Raw genomic sequence first — 1,215 nt, 5'->3', positions numbered from 1 at the left:
TTATGTCTCAATCTGGGTTCATCTACGAGAAGAATAATTTCATAGCTCTGGTAGAGAAGAATGAAGCCCACTCAGATTATCACAAAATGATGGACTTCATCAAAAACTGTAAACTTAGCTATGCAATGCTGGAAGCCCCAACGATTTTCTGTGAAGTAGTTGAGGAGATTTGGACAACTGCTGAGTTCAACTCCATGGATATGACTATCTCCTTCACTCTCAAAGGTAAAAATCACTGTATAAACTGTGATGACTTACAAGCATGTTTTAAATTACCTGAGAACAATGCCATGACACCACACACTGATAGTGATGTATCCAGCATGTTAGATTCCATAGGTTACTCTCTTAACTCTGCTAATTTAGGGGGTATTAGACGAAAAGGCCTTAGGAAAGAATGGAGTTTTCTTGGGGATGCCTTCATAAAGGTTTTCTCTGGGAAAATTAGTAATTTTGATGCCATAACTTCATCTCTTGTTAACATGTTCTATATGCTTGTTTCTGATAGGTACTTTAACTTTAGCAACTATGTGATGCTAGAATTAGGTACTAGATTAGGTAACAAAGCTAATAGACCTAATAACATCTATTATGCTAGATTCTTTATGTTATTGGCTAACCATGTTGCTGAAGGTTTAGTCATAATCAATGAGAATAATAAACTCAAGTGCTGGGCACAAGAGAAAAGAGTTCTTGCAGACTTGAAGAGAATGGATCTTAACAGCAGTGTGCAATTGGTATATTTACCAATCATGAATGCACCCCAGGTAGGTGAGGTAATTGCTTCTACAACTCCTACTTCTTCCAACCCCTCTATTTCTTTATCTTCTAGTGTGGCCATGAAATCTGTGTCAATGCCCCAACAGATTTCTACCAAGGTCACCAAATCCAAACTTTCAAAATCCAAGACAAAGAAAACCACCTCTGTTGTTTCTCAAAAGACAACAGTTGTAACAACAACCATTAACCCTGAGGGAAGTGATCAGGGTGTGAGTGGTGAGGGGAGGGGTGAACATCAAAGAAACCCCCAGGATAAGGAAGGAGAGTTGAGTGCTTCCCAAGCTAGCCAAGCCCCAGTTTCTCAAAAAGCTGTGGTGGTTGAAAAGGTCTCTAGCACATCCCTAGTAGCATCCTCCCAAAAGGATGTTACTATTGAAAAGAGTTCCCATCCAGGAACACAGAACAAAAGAGGGAGGGACACTAAAGCCAAACACT

The sequence above is a fragment of the Apium graveolens genome, unplaced genomic scaffold (assembly GCF_009905375.1).
Source record: "Apium graveolens cultivar Ventura unplaced genomic scaffold, ASM990537v1 ctg3350, whole genome shotgun sequence".
NCBI classification, from domain to species: Eukaryota; Viridiplantae; Streptophyta; class Magnoliopsida; order Apiales; family Apiaceae; genus Apium; species Apium graveolens.
This window is presented reverse-complemented; position numbering follows the sequence as displayed.